Here is a 20,377-nt window from a genome sequence, read left to right as displayed (position 1 = left end):
AAGTTACTAAGGTGTTCAATTGGAGAATTTTTATTTTAAATTTAATTGTTTAAATATGTTTATAGTTCCTTAAATTTGGTAGTTTACCTTTTTTAGTTCTCAAATTTAAATTTATTTTTCTTAGTCTATCAAATTTGAAAAAAAATGCTTTTTTAGGTGCCTCCATCAAGATGGTGTTAATTAAAGGAGAACCCAGGGAAAGAAGTTAGGAGGACCAAATGTAACTTAGATAATTTATACTTAAATATGTTTTTATTTTTTTTATACCAATGTTTTTTTAGTACTTTAAATATAGGTCATGTTTTTTTAATCCTTAACATTTAAATCTGTTTTAGTTAGTCTTTCAAACTTAGAAAATGTTTTTTTTAATCATTTTTTCTTATGGCATTGCCAAACAAGAAATAATAAATTCGTATTTTATGACAATTTCTAGGAATTAAAAACTGCTACCAATTACTCACACGGCTTAACCTTCATACAAAAAATTCCTAGAATCAGAATTATTTGTTCATACGTTAAAGGGTTAACCTTCATACAAAATCTATCAATCACTCACACGGCTATAACTTTGTACCACCTCTAACCAACTTGTCATGTATGTTATAAAATAAATAATATCTTTATATTATATATAACACTAAAACCATGATTTTGACATAATTTCAATCCATCGTCGTCGAACGCAGCATCGGAAACACCAAGACAGAGAGCGGGATCAGAGGAAGGTCCAACTATGACGAGGAAGAAACCAACGTGCCGCTCTGGGTGGGACTATAGAGTGAAGACCAAAACTAGATCGAGTAACGAAGGATCTTCATCGTGTATGCGACGGTAACGGACGGCCTCACCACGCTCCTCGGCAACGACGTCCTCCTGTCTGACGCCCAGTGTGACTCCCAACACCGCCTCTCAGAAACACACCGCAACATTGGATGTTTGGCAACATTAGAGGCTGAGATTTTGGCAGTAAGAGGTGAATGGGGGGTGATGGACGAGATTTGGGGATTGATTTTGCGTTTAGGGATTTTTGAGGTTAATGAGAAACTCTTTTTTTTTTTTAATTTCATTATTTCTTGTCACATGCAAAATGATGTAAGAGAAAGGATTAAAAAAATATTTTAAAAACTAAAAATATATTTAAGTTATACATTTATATTAAAATCTATAGTAATTATTTTTTATAAAAAATAATTACCAAAATTTTATTTTAGGAAATTTTGATGAATGTATGTTACAGCTTTAATAATCCTGCCTAGGTTAACTTTGCTATTCTTAGCCGGTCCCAAGCCCGAATAAAAGGAGAGGGTTGTGTTAGGCTTTCGACAGCCAACGTAAAACTTTGTCGAATCTCTATGACATGGATCAATTACGTAATAATGTGAATGCTAGGTCGTTGCCCGGAAGCAACGCGCTGTATGGCTCGAGTACAGTGTCAAAAGAGCAAGGGTCGCTGCATCGCCGCCCGGATGTAGTGAAAAGTAAGCAAGGGTTTCCACATTTTCGTGAACGGGTGTGGGTAAAGAAGCTAGTTCATGACAGGAGGATTCGCTTTGGTACATGGAATATAGGCACACTTACTGGAAAATCTATGGAAATAGTGGATGTTATGGTGAGGAGGAAGATCAATTTTATGTGCCTACAAGAAACTAAGTGGACAGGTGAAAAAGCGAAAGAATTAGACAACTCGGGATTTAAGCTGTGGTATATGGGAAAAATCAGATCAAGAAATGGGGTAGGGATTATTGTGGACAAGGAGTGGAAGAAGGATGTCGTAGATGTAAGAAGAGTAGGAGATCGTATCATAGCCTTAAAATTGGTAGTGGGACAGGACACCTTTAATGTTATTAGTGGATACGCACCTCAGGTTGGGTTAGCATAACACTTTAAGGTAAAATTTTGGGAGGATCTAGAAGGGGTACTTCAGGATATACCCCAAGGAGAGAAAGTTTTCCTAGGAGGGGATCTCAATGGACATGTAGGTAGCGTGGATAGAGGTTTTGAGGGGGTGCATGGGGGTTTTGGCCTAGGGGAGATGAATGGGGAGGGTAAATCCATCTTGGAGTTTTCGGAGGCTTTGGATCTTTCTATAGCCAATACATGGTTTAAGAAAAGAGAGGAACATCTTATCACTTACAAAAGTGGAGGGACATGTTCTCAGATAGATTTCTTCCTTATCAGGAAGTCTGATAGGAAGTATTGCTTGAACTGTAAAGTTATCCCGGGAGAGAGCTTGACTACCCAACATAGAGTTTTGGTTATGGATGTAAGAATTAGAGATAGGGCAAAGAGAAGAAGTCCTATGGTAGCACCAAGGATCAAATGGTGGCACTTGAAGGGTGAGAAACAAGGAATCTTCCAACAAAAGATATGGGAGGGATGGTGTGGACAATCACAAGGAAGTGCAAATGATATGTGGAACAAGACGTCCCAAGAGATTATTAAAGTGGCTAAAGAGACGTTGGATGAATCTAGAGGTTTTGGACCTAGGGGTAAAGAATCGTGGTGGTGGAATGAAAGTGTTCAGAGCAAAGTTAGAGTAAAAAAGGAGTGTTTCAAGGAGTGGTCTAGGTGTAGAAATTCTGAAACTTGGGATAAGTATAAGATAGCTAGAAATGAAACCAAAAAGGCGGTGAGTGAGGCAAGAGCCCAAGCTTTTGACGGACTGTACCAAGCTCTAGGAACCAGGGACGGAGAAAGATCTATATATAGGCTTGCTAAGGGTAGAGAGAGGAAGATTAGAGATTTGGATCACGTAAAGTGTGTTAAGGATGAAGAAGGCAAAGTCTTAGTGCATGAAAAAGATATCAAGGAAAGGTGGAAGGTGTATTTCCACAACTTATTTAATGATGGATATGGATACGACTCTAGCAGTCTAGACACAAGAGAAGAGGACCGGAACTATAAGTATTATCGTCGGATTCAGAAACAGGAAGCAAAGGAAGCGTTGAAAAGAATGAGCAACGGTAAGGCGGTGGGGCCAGACAACATACCTATTGAAGTGTGGAAAACTCTTGGAGATAGAGGTCTTGAGTGGCTCACCAAACTCTTTAATGAAATTATGAGGTCAAAACGCATGCCGGAGGAATGGAAGAGAAGCACGTTAGTGCCAATCTATAAGAACAAGGGGGATATACAAAATTGTGCAAATTATAAGGGAATCAAACTCATGAGTCATACCATGAAATTATGGGAAAGAGTGATCGAACGGAGATTAAGAAAGGAGACTCAAGTTACTGAGAATCAATTTGGTTTCATGCCGGGAAGGTCGACCATGGAAGCGATTTATTTATTACGGCGGGTGATGGAGCAATATCGCATGGACCAACAAGACTTGCACTTGATTTTTATTGACATGGAGAAAGCGTATGATAGAGTGCCTAGAGAGATTTTGTGGAAAGCTCTAGAGAAGAAAGGGGTTAGGGTTGCATATATTCGAACTATCCAAGATATGTATGATAGGGTATCGACTAGTGTTAGGACACAGGGTGGAGAGTCAGACGATTTTCCCATCACAATTGGTTTGCATCAAGGGTCAACCCTTAGCCCCTACCATTTTACCTTAATTCTGGATGTCCTCACGGAACAAATCCAAGAGATAGCGCCGAGATGCATGCTTTTTGCAGATGACATAGTCCTCTTTGGAGAGTCGAGGGAGGAGTTGAATGAGAGGTTGGAAACTTGGAGACGAGCTCTAGAAACACATGGCTTTCGCCTAAGCAGAAGCAAATCGGAGTATATGGAATGTAAGTTCAACAAAAGTAGGAGGGTATCTAACTCAGAGGTGAAAATAGGAGACCATATTATCCCTCAAGTCACACGGTTTAAATATCTTGGGTCTGTAATACAGGATGATGGAGAAATTGAAGGGGATGTGAATCATCGCATTCAAGCAGGATGGATGAAATGGAGAAAAGCATCGGGGGTGTTATGTGATGCAAAGGTACCGATCAAGCTAAAGGGAAAGTTTTATCGGACTGCGGTAAGACCGGCGATTTTGTTCGGAACAGAATGTTGGGCGGTCAAGAGCCAACATGAGACTAAAGTAGGTGTAGCGGAGATGAAGATGTTGCGGTGGATGTGTGGTAAGACTCGACAGGATAAAATTAGAAACGGAGCTATTAGAGAGAGGGTTGGAGTAGCGCCTATTGTAGAGAAGATGGTGGAAAATAGACTTAGGTGGTTTGGGCATGTAGAGAGAAGACCGGTAGACTCTGTAGTGAGGAGAGTAGACCAGATGGAGAGAAGGCAAACAATTCGAGGCAGAGGAAGACCCAAAAAGACTATAAGAGAGGTTATCAAGAAGGATCTCGAACTTAATGATTTGGATAGAAGTATGGTACTTGATAGAACATTATGGCGGAAGTTGATCCATGTAGCCGACCCCACCTAGTGGGATAAGGCGTTGTTGTTGTTGTTGTTGTATGTTACAACTTTAATATTTTATTTGTTTTTTCAAATAAACTCGTAAAGTAATTCAAAATAGATTCATACAGTCAAAGTAAGTCAGAAGTAGACTGAAGACTGCTATAATAAATAATGACATGAATAATAAATTTGAGGTGAGAGAAATAATATATATATATATATATATATATATATATATATATATATATATATATATATATATATAACATAGTAATAAAAAAATAGTTATTGGTATGTCTCACAATTTTAATTGTTTCTTATGTAAGTATTTATAAACTTGTCTTATACACAAAGGCTAATAATAATAAATAGTAGTATCATTTAGTTTCTTAAATTAATTAAAAAAATATAAAATTATTTGATTACAAATGTAAATATTTATAATCTTTAAAATATATTATAAAATAAGAAAATATTACAAAAGAAAATAAATAACACTAGCATACTTTATTTAAAAATGAAAAATAAAACTATTTTTATAATGAAGACTATAAAAAGAAAATTAGTATTTATAAAAAATTGCATGTGTGAGAAATATGTCATTATTTTTACAATGAATACTATAAAAGAAGCAAACCCAACGAGTTCATAATCAATTGCTCGGGCTCCATCTCCAACTCACCAAGCTGTCCTTTTCAAACCAAGTTTTCATGAAGCTGCACTTGTAATGATTAGTAATGTTCATAATCCTATTGCTAGAATCTTAATATGCCAAACCCAAGGTGTACCTAAAACAAAGAAATAAAGTAGCTCATAAACACCCATAATCACATTTCATGCATGGAAAAATAGTTTGATAAATACACATCTTCATCCTTAAAATTGTTAGGTGTTGACTTTAGGTATTTAAAAAATAAAAAATTAAAATTTTGTTTCTAAATTTGCAAAAAGTGTAACAATTTAGTCTTCTTAGATTTTTGTGTTAATTCAGACGGTTGTGATTATGTGACACTTCCAATGATAATGTGATAGCTGACAGTTACCACGTATTATTCACATGATTGTCATATGTTATCCACGTAGTCAAATTTTGATTTGATATATAAATTTAGCAACTTGTTGTCATTTTAATCTTGAACTTAACTACTTAATGGCATTTTGGTCCTTGAACTTAATACATATTATCATTTTGGTCCTTAGAAGCACTCTTAAATTTTCAATTAAGTCTCATTTTAGTCCTTGAACTTAATATGTATTCTCTCACTTTTATTCTTTTTCCAATTATGCCATTTAAATTATACTACAAAATGAAACTAACTTATGAATGATTACATCACAATAGTGAGTGTTAAATTTAGGACATTACTAACAAGATTCTATGACGTTTCAAACTAAATATCCTACCCAAATTAAGTTATTATCTCATATGCTATTAATATGTGTAGAATATTAGATTAATTAATTAATTGATCTATTTTATGAAATAATTTTAATGACAAAAAGATAGTTAAAAAAAACTTAACCCATTATAACGATTGAGCATAAGAGGACAGGGAAAATAAAAGTGTTAGAACCATTTTCTTACATACCTTTTTTGTAGTGTTCACATTGTTATTCAACGATTATTAGAAAACATGATTCGTTATAAGTTAAAAATATATGACCTACAAAATTGAGCATAAAATACAATTTACCTATTATATTTTCAATGGAGAATGTAGTTGTCACATGTCACGTTGGAGTATACTATATATACAATCTATATAATTGAATATAAAACATAGTTTACCCATTATATTAGTCATATTGAAGTATACAAAATAAAAGAATATACAATAAAAGGTGAAAAAAAAATTTAATTTCATCTTAAATTTTGGTCGAATAAAATGACCAATTTTGTATCTCTTTACTTTTTAATTTTCTCATTAATTAAATAAATATATTAAATTTTAAAATTAAATTATTATTTAGTATCTATATATTTAGATAATACACATTTTTATTTGATTCTTATGAAAAATTAATTTAATTTTCATATGTTTATGTATTTTTTATTCAATTATATTGTTGTTTGTCATTTGTTATAATATTATTTGTTAGAATTTTAAGTTAATAAAATATAATTAATAAACTAATAGTGATTTCAAATATAAAATATAATATTTCTTATTTCTATACTTTAACAATTATTTTTCATTTAGTTTTGATCATCATAAATAATTATTATCACTATAAACAAATGTCATTTATTATCACTATACTCACAATTTATATGTAGTGTGACACATAATTAAAAATTCAAAAGTGTTTTCAAGAATCAAACTAACAATATAGTTAAATTCAAGGTTCAAAATGTCACTAAATGATTAATTTTAGGAATTAAAATGATAAAAAATTGTTAAACCCACACTTGGTGGCCACGTGTATGACATGTGGTTAAAGTCAGTTGTCATCACTGAAAGTAACACATAGGTATAACACATAGGTATAACGGTTTGAGAGTTAGTGGACAAAATTAAGAACTATTTTATCGCATTTTTTACAAATTTAGAGATAAAATTTTAATTTTTTATTTTGTAGGGACCCAACTATTAATACCTAACAAATTCAAAGACAAAAATACATATTTAACCAAAATAGTTTGTAATTTTTTATAAAGTTACTACTATTATTGGTTTGGGAAGAGGGTTTGATTTTATTTTATTTCTCGTTCAAGTAGTGTTAAGTTGAACGTCCATTATACAAAGGCAAGGGAAGCACGGGAGGAAGATGTTCTAGCAGCGACACCACTGCGTCACTGTCTCTGATCTCCCTCTCCATCAGGCTTCTCTCTTGCACCATTGCATCGCTACCCCTAATTATAGACTTGTTGTGGTGCCATGACGACAACACAATGCAGTTACAATGGTTGCTGGTTTCCAACGATGGGGTTCAATGCAAAGGAGATGGATGTGACAGAGGCTCGGGAGTGTGTATGGGAATAGTGTGCGATTTGTGGGTTGAGGGAGATGGTATTGCAGTTTGGCGTTTGGGATTATAAATGTGTAAAAACTGGTTCCGGAAAAAATTAAACCGATTATATCGGTTTAGTTTCTAAATTCAAATATGACAATTGAATTTGTAAACTCATTTCCAACCAAACTAGTTGTAAAAAATCAAATATAAATTAAAATAGTTTTGAATCAGTTTTAAGAATCGAATTAATTTTGAGGTTTAGTTTCTAAATCCAAATATGAAAATTGAATTTGTAAACTCATTTCAAACCAAACTAGTTGTAAAAAATCAAATATAAATTAAAATAGTTTTGAATCAGTTTTAAGAATCGAATTAATTTTGAACTGAATTTTAGATTACTTTAATTAAGTATTAAAAAAAAAGAGATTTGGTTAACCTTATGAATAATCAACCCATTCGATAATTATATTCTTTCCATTGCAATTGATTAAGGAGATTGATGATTGATTATAGTTTGCTTTACCATTTTGGGATTTAGGGATTTCAACTCAAATTTTTATTTATTTTCTTTACATATTCTAACAATTTTTAGCGGTAAAAAATCATATTTATAGATTAAATTATAAGATGAAATTTTTGTGATAAAACAATATATATATATCTTCAGGAGAGAGCATTGTACTATTGTTAGAGATGAGACGCTATATAACAAGCATTGGATTAAAATAACACTCCAGATTTAATCTATTGTAAAATAGATTTCACTTTCACGCACCCTAGTCTAAAGCGGCCATCACTCAAGAGTTTATCCCGTCTACTACTTCTCGTTCTCGTGCCTCCCACGAAAAATAGATTGCTTTCATAAATTTTGCGTGAAATTGATATACCAATTCTTTTCCTGCAACAACGTGATCTGATTCTTAATTTACTTGATATGCAATTGTGATCTTATTCACCAATTGATAACGTGATCTCATTCTTTATTTACTTCATCTGCAATTGTGATCTCATTCACCAATTGATAATGTCTAACGTGCATAAAGAAGGAAGGAGATTTGACGTGAAATTCTGTTAGAAGGGAGGGACACGTGACTCACGATCCGCAAAGTGAGGGAGGCAAGCGTAGTACAAGGTTGAGGAGGGAGAATATAAGGCTGGAGGATTACACGTTGTAGGATTATGAGGTGATTCTGTTGCCGGTATACGGCCGAGGAGTGTGCCGCGATCATCGTTCTTCCTCTACTTCGTTGCCTCGCTGTTTTTGTAGCTAATCGTTTGATTTTTGTTCCCTATTCATTGTAACAAACTGCTGCTGTAGAATTGAATTGTTTCATTGGTGTTTGTATTGTGCTTCCGTGGCTAAGAACACGCGTTTGAAGGATTTGCAAATAGAAATTCGTACACATTCGGATGATATTCGTCGTCTCTGTCAAACGATGGATATGCGTTACCAAGAGCAAAATGATAAGATGTTTTAGATCCAGAATTCTATGGATCAAATTTAGTTAGCGATGAATCTGTTATTGCAGAATGCTTCTCAACCTCCTGGAAGTTCTCCGAACAATGGCTCCCCGATGGTGCAATTAATTAATGCTTCTTTGTCTGTTAAAGAGATCTCACTTGGATTTCCTCACTTCGATGGAACGACGCGGGTGATGGAGTGGATCTTCAAGGCGGAGAAATTTTTCACTTATCATAATACTCCTGATGCGTCTAGAGTGGATATTGCGGTGATGCATTTTGATAAGGATGTAGTGGCATGGTTCCAGATGTCACAGAAATTATCTCTAGTGTCTACTTGGTCTGAGTTGACTGGTGCTCTAGAGTCTAAATTCAGTCCTTCACCTTTTGATTGTCCAATGGCTGAGCTCTTCAAGCTTCAACAAACAGGTTCAGTATCAGATTATTACCTCAAGTTTATGTCTCTAGCTAATAGATCTTTGGGATTAAGTAATGAGGCTCTCCTTAATTGTTTCATTAGTGGTTTAAATCCTGATATTAGAAGAGATGTTGTTGCTATGTGCCCTCCTACCTTATTGCGTGCAGTTGCTTTAGCTAAACTTTTTGAAGAAAAATATGGTCCTGTTTCTAAGCCATTTCGAAATTCCTATAGTCACAAATATTCCTAAATTTCTTCTACCCCAGTCTCTATTAATGCTCAACCAAAAACACAAATTAAATCCAGTTTACCTCCGCTTTTACCTACTCCACCAGGCCCAAAAAAGGATTACTCCTACTGAAATGCAGTTGAGAAAGGAAAAAGGATTGTTTATTTTTGTGATGAGAAATTCTCTTTTAATCATAAATGTCCTAATAGACAATTTATGTTGTTGCAAATGGAAGATGATAATGAGGATCCTATTAGTACAATTGTACCTTAGGGTACTCAAGAAGATGAAATAGTAGAATCTGAAGATCATCATTTGTCCTTCAATGCTTTGAAAGGTGGTAGGGGAGTTGGTACTAACAGGTTCATAGCTTATATTGAAAAGTTACCAGTGACTGTGTTGATTGATGGTGGCAGTTCTGATAATTTTTTGCAGCCAAGGGTGGCCAAGTTTTTGAAATTACCTAGGGAACCAACTACTCAATTTAGAGTAATGGTTGGTAATGGTAATTATATGTCTGCTGAAGGATTGGTTAAGCAATTGAAGGTACAGGCTCAAGGCAATACCTTTCAGTTACCAATATTTTTGCTTTCAATTTCTGGTGCTGATCTCATTTTAGGAGCTAGTTGGTTGAAGACTATTGGCTCTCACATTGCTGATTATGATGCTCTACAATTGAAGTTTTTGTGGAAGGGTAAATTTACTACTTTACAAGGAGATTGTGAACTGGTACCTGAGCAAGCTCAATTACATTGTATAAGAAGAATGGTGGCCACTAATTCAATTGTTGAAGTTTATAGTCTGCAATTGATGGAACCAGATGTTGTTCCTAAGTCTATGCTTGATTTACTAGTTACAATGAAGCCTGAATTAGCCTTATTATTGCATACTTACAGTGTGGTTTTTGATACTCCTAGCAGCTTACCTCCACAGAGATCCCATGATCACTCTATTCTTTTATTGAGTGGTTCACAACCTGTTAAGGTTAAGCCTTACAGATACCCTCATAGTCAAAAGGAAGAAATTGAAAGATTGGTGTCAGGAATGTTAGATGAAGGCATCATACAACCTAGTAAGAGTCCTTTTTCTTCTCCCATTATATTGTTTAAAAAGAAAGATGGTCCATGGAGGGTGTGTACTGATTATAGGGCTCTTAATGCAATTACTATCAAGGACAACTTCCCTATTCCTACTGTGGATGAGTTGATTGATGAGCTTTTTGGAGCTTCCTTCTTTTCTAAATTGGATCTAAGGTCTGGTTATCACCAAATTTTGATAAATCCGGATGACAGACATAAGAAAGCATTTAGGACTCATCATGGCCACTATGAGTGGTTGGTTATGCCATTTGGCTTAACCAATGCTCCTGCTACTTTTCAGAGCCTTATGAATGACATTTTTGTTGGAATATTAAGAAAATTTGTACTAGTTTTCTTTGATGATATTCTGGTGTATAGTGCAAATTGGAAATATCATTTATACCATTTGGAAGTGGTTTTAAGTATCTTGAAACAACATCAATTATTTGCAAGGTTTTCTAAATGTTGTTTTAGAGTTCAACAAATTGATTACTTGGGACATACACTGTCTGGTTCAGGAGTAGCTATGGAGGGAACTAAATTGGAAGCTATTCAAAAGTGGCCTGAGCCTATTAATCTCAAACAGTTGAGAGCATTTTTAGGAGTCACAGGTTATTATAGGAGGTTTGTTAAGTCTTATGCTAGCATTGCTGCCCCTTTAACTGATTTGTTGAAAAAAGATTCTTTTAAAAGGAGTGTTGCTGCATCAGAAGCATTTCAACAACTCAAAATTGCCATGACATCTACTCTTGTATTGGCTATTCCTAATTTCAAGGAAATTTTTGTATTGGAGACTGATGCCTCAGGAAGTAGAATTAGTGTTGTCCTTAGCCAAAATAAGCATCCAATTGCTTATTTCTCTAAGAAATTGTCCTTAAGGATGCAGAAGCAATTTGCTTATATTTGAGAATTCTATGCTATTACCCAGACTTTGGCAAAATTCAGACATTATCTTGTGGGTCATAAGTTCATAATTAAAACAGATTAGAAAAGCCTTAAAGAATTTCTAGAACAGAAGTTGCAAACTCCTGAACAACAACAATGGCTTCCTAAGTTCTTGGGGTTTGACTTTACAATTTAGTATAAACCAGGGAAAGAAAATATACCTACTGATGCTTTATCTAGGAGTTTCATGATGGTTGTATCTACTCCTATACATTCGTGGATTAATAAAGTGATGGATTTGACTCAAACTGATTCTCAATTATCCAAAATTTATCAAAGTTGTTTGCAAGGTCATAATCCATCTTCTGAATATAGTATTCAGAATGGCCTATTGTTCTTTAAAGGCAAAATTGTGTTACCTCATGATGTTGGGTTGCTTAATTAGATCATGAAGGAATTTCACAGTTCTAAGATTGGTGGACATTTTGGAGTTAGAACAACAAGTAGAATTGGTGCTCAATTTTATTGGAATGGTATGAGAAGTGATATTAGTAAATTTGTGAGGGAATGTGCCATATGTCAACAAGCTAAAGTTGATCATGTAGTGCTAGCTGGGTTGTTACAGCCTCTTCCCATTCCTCAACAAATATGGGAAAACATAGCAATGGACTTTATTGTTCAATATCCCTTTGAAGTTTGAGTTTAACAGTAAGGTTGTGGCTGAAGTTTTCATTACCAACATTGTCAAAATTCATGGTTTTCCAAAAACCATTGTTTCTTACAGAGATAGAATTTTTATCAGCACTTTTTGGCATTAATTATTCAAAGCTCAAGGCACAACATTGGTTATGAGCTCTTCATATCACCCTCAGTCCGACGGCCAAAATGAGAATCTTAATAAGACCATTGAGATGTATCTAAGGTGCTTTATATTTGAACATCCTAAGAGTTGGATTACTATGCTACCTTGGGCTCAATTTTGGTATAATACTTCCTTCCACCAAAGCTTGGGTATGAAACCATTTCAAGCAGTTTTTGGTAGACCTCCACCAGCGGTGATGCACTATGAGGTTGATCCTAAAGATCCTAATCCACTTAAGGATTTATTACAACTACGTGATCAACTTTTGAGCAAGCTTAAAGGTAATTTACTAAAGGCTCAACAATATATGAAGATGCAAGCTGATAAGAAAAGAAGAGATTTGCAATTTATGGTTGGTGATCTGGTTTTAGTTAAGCTACAACCCTATAGGAAACATTCAGTGGCTTTGAGGAAGCATCAGAAGCTAGGCATGTGCTATTTTGGTCCATTCCCGGTGATTGAAAGAATTGGTACTGTTGCATATAAAGTACAGCTGCCAGAGTCTGCTAAAATACATCCTGTATTTCATATTGTTCTTCTGAAACCATTTCATGGCAAAAGTTCTCCACCATATCTTCCTTTTCCATTCACTTCTAGTGAACTGGGACCAATGCTTTACCCATGGAAGGTGTTGGATGTTTGAGTTGTCAAACATTTAGAAGCTACTATGTCCCAATTGTTGATCCAATGGGAAGTAACTGAAGCTAAGGATGCTACTTGGGAAGACTTGCGGGATATATGTGAATCTTACCCTCAGTTCAACCTTGAGGACAAGGTTGTTTTTTATGATCAAGAGGGTAATGTAACGTGCACATAGAAAGAAGGAGATTTGGCGTGAAATTCTGTTAGAAGGGAGGGACACGTGGGTATAATGCAATCACTCTATGTCTAGCAATGATTTTATTATGATAATTTTGCCTTATTTTCTATTATCAAAATATAATTATTTAGCCGTTATCAAGCTGCAACTAAAACAGCCAAGTAAACATGGTTACTGGTTATTCTTTTTCTCTAAAAGAAATATAATTATTATAATTTTTTTAAAGAAGTCTTTTAATTGAAAAAGTACATTTTCTGAAAAATACAAGAAAGGATAAAGTAAATGGCCCACTATTTGCAAAATTCTACCATTGCTGAAAATCAAATGTAAACATGCAAAACCAAATAGAAAAACTTCATATAATTTCCCCTTTTATTAAAAAAACAAAAGGCATCCTACTAGTGCGGGTATAGACTTCAAAATATGATATAAATTGTTGAGGACGTGCGGGTGTAGACATTCTAGATGTGTGTGTGGCTGTGTTGGATTTGTTAATTTATATCCATTTGTTTAAATGTATACAACTTATTTTTTAGTTGAGAGCATTAGGAAATTAAACCATTAATGTATTTTAAGATAATTTCTAATTATAATTCATTAATGTATTACAAAAACTGGCTTAGTAATTATCAACTGGATGAACAGAAAACACACACACACACACACACACACACACACACACACACACACACACACACACACACACACACACACACACACACGTTGCTTTATCTATAATATAACTTTTGGAGAGAAAAACACTCTCTTGTTGGATGAGTTATGTTGCATTTGCTGAAAAATAATTTGCGTTATAAATACACTCTGTTGTTGCTTTTTATTTTGAAAAAATAACTAACAAATACAACTCTGTTGCTGAAAAGGATTGCTGGAGAATATTGGTTAGGGTCATCCAAACATGGATGGTGTTTGACGACCAAATTTTCTTTTTCCATGTAATTAAATAGTCTTTGTGGACTCTAAGGTTTGCATTTTTTTCTATTATTTTAATTTGTGTTTCTAAATTTCAAAAGGTTTTATTTTGTTTACTCATTTCTAGTTATTTATTTTGTTATTGTGGTTTGATTTAGTGTATAAAGGTATTAAACTAAAGTGATGATGTATTTGTGTAGACAAAATACATCTCTAGAACTGTATCTATGGTACAAAAGTGGTGTACAATGCAAATTTTGAGGCTGCCAAGGTTCTAACAAAGAGGTATTATATTTGTTTGGTGTTGCTTGAACATGTATATGTTTTTTTTATTCTAAAAATTGTGTAAGATTAGTAGATTCTAAGATCAAATTATTAAAATGCAGTTTTTGTATTAACTGTGATGTGATTTGTATTAATCAACCTTATGTTGCAGGATGCTTCATAATTTGGATTCACTATGTGTAAGTTTGAGTCAACTTAGTGATGGTGTAGTTAGTGCCGATGTTGGTTTTCTTGAAGTTACACTAAAGAAAAAGATTGCAAGGAGGTAATAATATGATATAATGTGCAGTATATGCATAATATAATATGGATAAACATTTGAAAGTTATTGTTAAATTAGATAAATGTTTCTTAATAGTTTGTTTTTGTATTGTTGGTGTTGTAGGATTGTTCTCTTGTTGTTTTATGTATTGTCAAACATATTATTAATGATGAAGAATGGTGGTACACAACCTATACTTGTAGTAAGGTTGTGCATCCAAATTCCAACATGTTCTTTTGTCCTAAATGTAACAAACATGTTGTCAATGCGGTCTTAAGGTGACATTTGTATCACTGTTATGAACTATGTAACATATACAATCATGTTACTTATATTCTGAGCTAACTTTTAGTTAATTATGCAATGTGATGTTTAGGTACCGAATCAAGGTTAGGGTTAGTGACGACACAAACTCGACAACTTTTCTCATTTGGGATCATAATTTAAATAACTTAAAATAAATATTATTAACTTCATTTTTGTGTAATTTTTTTATGTCATCTTAAAATTTAATTTTCTAGAAAGAAAATACACTATATTATAAATTTTATATGATATTAAAGTGTTGGGATCTTCGTTTATTTTTAAAATTATTATAATATAAATGTTTTTTCTCTTTTTTAGCCTGATTAATTTGTTGAATACTTTGTGTTATTTAATATAGAGAATATGAATAAAATATAGTGAATGACAATTGTGTAAATGTTTTTTTTTCTTTCTTGCTTATTATCTTATCACTCAACTAATATATTGAATATCTTATTTTATTGAACATAGAAAGTAAAAGTAAAATGAATATCTAAGATCAATTTACGAGCAAATTATGTATTTCTTATTTATTATCTTCTTACTCATATAGGTAAATTTCTAAAAAAAATACTTGGACAAATTTTAACTTTTTTTATATTATGTATATGTAAATTTATTAAATATAAAATCTATGTAAAATATAAAACACAAGGAAGAACAATTTGTGTAATGAAAACAAGTAGAAAACTTACACTCAATTCACAAGCATAAACAATTTACATGAAAGCAAATGAACATATAAATCATTATGATAAAAGAATATATTTTAATTCATTTTTATAATATTTGTAATGTATTTTTTCTTTCCTTTTTTACTTAACTATTTTTTTTGAATATATGCTTTGTTTTACTAAATATGGATAATACGGATAAACTATTTTTGTACCGAACGATATGAATAAAATATAACTAATAAGATTAATGTAAATGTTTTTTTTGGTTTATTTCTTGCTTATTATCTTTTCACTTAACTAATTTGTTGAATATTTTATTTGAGATACAAAGTATAAATAAAATTAATGTCTAAATTTAAATGTAACATTATGGGGTGAGGTTTTTCTTTCCTCATATTCTTCCATTAAATTAAGTACAAAATATGAAAATGATAATTTTAAGACAAGTAACAAAATCTATACTTAATTTGTGGAGATAAACTTTTTTCTTAAAGATAGAAATAACATATATAATATAAAATATGAAACTTATTTTTAAAGCAAGTAAGAAAATTTATACTTACTTTATGGGTAGGAACATTTTAACTAAAGATAGAAATTATATATTCAAATATAAAATATTTAGGTAAATTTTTTATTGTTTTAATCCTCCAATTCATTAGAGGAAAGAGGTCCGAGCTAATTTAAAGTTCGATCGTGGGATAAATTAAGTCTAATCAGAAATTGTTTCCGTTGAACTCAGATATTATCCTAAAAATGATTTTTTTAAAAGCAAGTAACAAAATTTATACGTAATTTAAGGGGAGTAATTTTTTTTACTAAATATAAAAACTAAATATAAAATATAAAGATGATTTTTAAAAGCAAGAAAGACTATTATTACTTAATATCCGAGAAGAAACTTTTTTCCCATAGAGATATTATATATAAAACACCAAAGACGGAAATGATTTGTTTAAAGAAAATAAAAAATATATATATTTAATTTGTGAGAAGTAAATTTTTTCATAATTAATATATATTTAATTATAAAACTCAGAAAAATTTGAATCGATGAAATTATGATTATTAACTTCTCTATGAAAAATTAGAGTAAATTTTTTTTAGGAAAATAATTATTTATTTTAAATTTAAATTAATTTAAAACAAATATTATTAACTTCTCTCTTGTAATTTTTTTATGTTGTCTTAAAATTTAATTTTCTAGAAATAAAATATACTATATTATTATTTTTATATGATATTAAAGTGTTGAGATCTTTGATTATTTTTTAAATTATTATAATATAAATGCATTTTGTTTCTTTTTTTTTAGCTTAATTAGTTTTTTGAATACTTTATCCTATTCAATATAGAGATTATGAATAAAATATAATGAATGAGAATTGTGTAAATAATTTTTTTTCTTGCTTATTATCTTATCACTTAACTAATTTATTTAACATTGAAATTATAAATAAAATTAATTTCTAAAATCAAATTATAGGCAAATGATGTACTTCTTATTTTTTATCTTCTTACTCAAATAGGTAAATTCTTAAAATAAAATACTGGGACAAATTTTAACTTTTTTATTTTGTGTATATATAAATTTATTAAATATAAATATATGTAAAATATAAAACATGAGGATGAACAATTTGTGTAATGAGTGTAAGTAGAAAAAACTTACACATTCATGGGCATGAATAATTTAGTTGAAATCAAATGAAGATATAAATTGTTATGATAAAAGAATATGTTTTAATTTATTTTTATAATTTTCGTAATGTATTTTTTTCTTCTTTTTTTTTACTTAACTAATCTTTTGGATACTTTGTTTTACTTAATATGGAGAATACGGATAAATTATTTTTTTTATGGAAGAACATGAATAAAATATAACTATTGGAATTAATGTAAATGTTTTTTGGTTTAGTTCTTGCTTATTATTTTTTCACTTAACCAATTCATTGAATATTTTATTTTATTTAAAATACCAAGTATAAATAAAATTAATGTCTAAAATTTATATGTAAAATTATGAGGTGGGGTTTTTCTTTCCTCTTCTTCTCCAAGTATTTTATGTAAAAAAAATAAATATAAAAATGATATTTTTAAGACAAATAATTTAATTTATACTTAATTTGTAGAGATGAACATTTTCCTTAAAGATAGAAATAACATATACAATAAAAAAATGTGAAATTTATTTTTAAAGCAAGTAAGAAAATCTATACTTAATTTACAGGAGGAATATTTCAACTATAAATACAATTTTCATAGTAAATACAACCTCAACAATTAGGTTAACTTTAGCCTTCAATTGGTAAATTATATTATTCATGTATTAGTACTTTAATTATTCAAAATAGTTTTACACAGATTTAATTGTTATTTTACATTTTTGGAGTATAAGCACAAATTTTGTAAAACAAGTTAATACAACAATTTGTATGTAATATGTATAAGGAAGCTGAAATTCAAGGTAATATATGAAATTTCAGATGAAGTAACAACAAAATAATGGTACATGTAGTCCATGCAATATTTCTGGCATTGGAAGTTCAAGAAAATGTGTAAGATCAACAAACCCAACCTCATGAGTCCTTCTAATAACACCCTCAATTTGTGTACGGATAAAATTTAAAAGAAGAAATATTATCTTATATAGCTACAACACAACAATATGGAAGAAACATGTTTTTGAAGCAGGGATGGGATAGTAATCTCAGCTGCAACACAACAATAAAATATAAAATTAATTTTTTCTTTAGATTGAATCATATAATGATTATAATTCGTGATAGTTTACAATAAATCATATGTCCATGGATGGCAGGAGCTCTAATACTAGTGGCAGGACAACCTACGGATTATATCTTAGCCGTTCAACATGGATGATTTGTCTTAAATGATGCCTACATGACGAACAATATTTATCGACGAACGCATTTTAATAAGTGACATTTGGAAAAATGAATTACGTTTTATGTTTTTTTTAAAAAAAAAAAAGAACCTATTCAGTTTACCTCCAAGTTTCAAAAGACTATTTTAATATCTATTCATTTAATTAAGTTAGATATTGGTTTCTCACTACTAAAAAAGCTGGAATTTACGACGTACGATTAACAACGGTTATTTAAAAAACGTAGTTATTAAACATGCGATGGCATTTCGGTAAATATGAGTACATTTTAAAGTCGATTTTTGTTAAAAACGTTTTTGAATAATGTAAAACAAAAACGGTTTTTACGAAACCGTCTTTGTTTGAGGGAAAATTTAAAATTTTTTAAATAATTGAAAGCATGGGCCGTCTTCTCATTTCCCCTGCTCACCCCTTCAATTCCCAGTACGCCGCTCTCTCTCTCTCTTCAGCACGCTCGCTATGAATGAACAATCCGTCGGTCTTCGTGCTCTTGACCGTTTGATCTTCCTTTTTCGCCAGCTGCTGCAATTGCTCCTCCTCCATCTCTGCCTTCCTCCCCCGCCACTCCACCTCCTTCTCCCCCCATACGACTCGCCGTGTCAACTCGTCCCCCACCCCCCGAGTCACAAAAATCGTCTTTGTCACAACCGCACCAAACTCCACACCCTATGCCTCGAATTGACGACCACAGTAACGGCGGCGTCGTCGTGGATTCTGGCACCACGCTCAGTTTCTCGCGGAGCCGACTTACGGAAAGATCCTCGCGGCGTTCCGGCTACGCGTCAGGCTTCCAACAGTGGAGAGCGTAGCCACGCTCAGGTTCGACCCTTGTGTGAATGTCTCCGACTTGGCGAGGCCGAGGCTGCCGATTCAACCGGTTTGACCTTTGTGTGAATGTCTCACGCTCAGAGGTATTGAAGTGTCTCGTGGTTCAACTGGTTTGACCTTCAACCCCAACAAGCATCTCAAAAGAAGAGTTACTCTCTTTCATTTCCTTTTTTCCTGATTAATAATAATAATATTTTTTCCCCAATTAACAATTGCAATATTTCATTCTAAATCTGATTTTTTTCTCCTTATCATTATTGTTTGATTGCATTCGATCTATGATTCGTTCTAATTGTTTGAATTTCCTTTTTATTTTTGTTTTTATTAATTATAGGTGCCTCACTGAAGAAGAAAAAAATGATGATGCGCCTTTAGGGAATAGGAATTTAAAATCATACCTATCCACATTGTCTCATACTTTCTTGTCATTGTTGTTCCTATGCTCTTATTTTTCACCGTGTGCTCAATAGCATCAAATGTTTTGCCAACAAATAGAAAATTTGGGACTTGAAAGTAGATTAAAATAGCTTGTTTAACTGAAGATATGTTTATAACAGGGCTTTTGACTTATGCTCCCCTCGTTTTTATTTTGTAATTACTACAATAACCTTGGTGACAAGTACTTGCAAACTGGACCTATTTCTTGGCAAGTTTGTACACTTAACTATATGTTTGGTGGTTCTTCTCTTTCTTTTGAAGGAGAGTCCAACTCTCTTCGGGCATATATTACTTCATATAGGGTTATTGTGGTATGAAGTGCTACTATAGAGTTTTTTTATTCCATTGTTCTTATTGCATTCTGTTTTTATGTTGATGAAGTTATTTTTGTAGATGATTTCTCCCATTCTTATGCATCTTGTCTGTTGACTTCAGAATATTTCCTAGAAGATATGCAAAGACTGAAACTTACGGAACTAGTTTGGTATGAGTGTTATGCAATTCTGATATGAGAATGAAAGACATGGTTAGAATAAGAATATGGGAAAAAAGATTTCATTTAATATGATTCATATGGTTACTAACCCAACACTTTTTTCCTCTTATTATAGGAAAAAAAATTTCATTTGTGTGAGTCAAATTTCTATTTCACATATTTATTAAATAATG

Source organism: Glycine max, chromosome 16 (assembly GCF_000004515.6).
Source record: "Glycine max cultivar Williams 82 chromosome 16, Glycine_max_v4.0, whole genome shotgun sequence".
NCBI lineage: Eukaryota > Viridiplantae > Streptophyta > Magnoliopsida > Fabales > Fabaceae > Glycine > Glycine max.
This window is presented reverse-complemented; position numbering follows the sequence as displayed.